Consider the following 1,707-nt stretch of genomic DNA (forward strand, 5'->3'; position numbering starts at 1 on the left):
TTTGTCTAATGTGCAGACACCAACAGAGCATCAAAGAAAATGAATCAGACAAAGTTGTTCTAAACAAAGAAACAAGATAAATCTTCAGAAACCAACTCTAATGAAATGGAATTTTACCTGAGAGAGAGTTCAGAATAACTGTCATAAAGATGCTCACTGAGGTCAGGAGAACAATGCATGAACAAAGATAATAGCAACAAGGAGATAGAAAGTATGAAAAAGTACCAAAGCAGAAATCATGAAGGTGAAGAACACAATTGAACTGAAAAATTCTCTAGAGGGGTTCAATAATAGACTAGATCAAGTGGAAGAAAAGATCAGCAAACTTGAAGACAGGTCATTGGAAATAATTCAGCCAGAGAAGCAAAAAGAATGAAAAAAAGTAAAGAAAGCTTTAGGGAACTAACTGAACATCAAGACCAATACACATTATTGGAATCCCAGGGGAAGAAGAGAAAAAAAGGACCTGAAAGTTTATTTGAGGAAATAATGGCCGAAAACTTTCCAAATCTGGGGAAGGAAATGGGCATTCAATTCAAGAAGCCCAGCAAAAACCTAAGTGAGATGAACCTCAAAAAAGTCTATAGGGGCGCCTGGGTGGCACAGCAGTTAAGCGTCTGCCTTCAGCTCAGGGCGTGATCCTGGCATTATGGGATCGAGCCCCACATCAGGCTCCTCTGCTATGAGCCTGCTTCTTCCTCTCCCACTCCCCCTGCTTGTGTTCCCTCTCTCACTGGCTGTCTCTATCTCTGTCGAATAAATAAATAAAATCTTAAAAAAAAAAGTCTATAGATCTTCCTCAACTTATGATGGAGTTATGCTTTAATAAATGCATCATAAGTTGAAAATGCATTTAATACACTTAACCTATTGAACATCACAGTTTAGCATGGCCTCCTTAAACATGTTCAGAACAGTTACATTGACTTACAGTTGGGCAAAATCATCTAACACAAGGTGTAACAAGTATTGATGATCTCACTTTAATTTATTGAAATTTACTGTAATTTGTTGAATATGTACTGACAATGAAAAAAGAATGGTTGTATGGGTACAGAATGGTTGTAAATATACTCTAGTGATTGTGTGGCTGACTGGGAGCTGTGATTTGCCATTGCTGCCCTGCATTGTGAGAGAGTATCATACTACATATTGCTAGCCTGAGAAAAGATTAAAATTCAAAATTCAAAGTGCAATTTCTACTGAATGTATTGCCTTCGCACCATTATGAAGTCAAAAATTATAAGTGAACCATCATAAGTTGAGGGCTACCTGTATTCTGAGACACATTTATAATCGAATTGTCAAAAGTCAAAGACAAGGAGGGAATCTGAAAGCAGCAAGAGAAAAGATTTTCCGTCACATACAAGGGAACCCCCATAAGGGGATTTTTCAGCAGAAACCTTGCAAGTCAGGAGGGAGTGGGAAGATATATTCAAAGTGCTAAAGGGAAAAACCTGCCAACTAAGAATAACATATCTGGCAAAATTATCCTCTGAAAATGGAGAGAAAAATATTTTCTGAGACCAAAAAATATACACCCTCCCGACAGCACACATGTGCACGCACACACACATCACGGAGTTCATCACCACTAGACTTGTCTTATCAGAAATACTAGAGAGTTTTCAAGTTGAAATAAAAGAATGTTAAATAGCAACATACTGGCATAAGAAAGTATGAAATTCATTGGTAAAAGTAAATATA

Source organism: Ursus americanus, chromosome 25, assembly GCF_024610735.1.
Source record: "Ursus americanus isolate L20-20 chromosome 25, mUrsAme1.1.p, whole genome shotgun sequence".
Classification (NCBI taxonomy): domain Eukaryota; kingdom Metazoa; phylum Chordata; class Mammalia; order Carnivora; family Ursidae; genus Ursus; species Ursus americanus.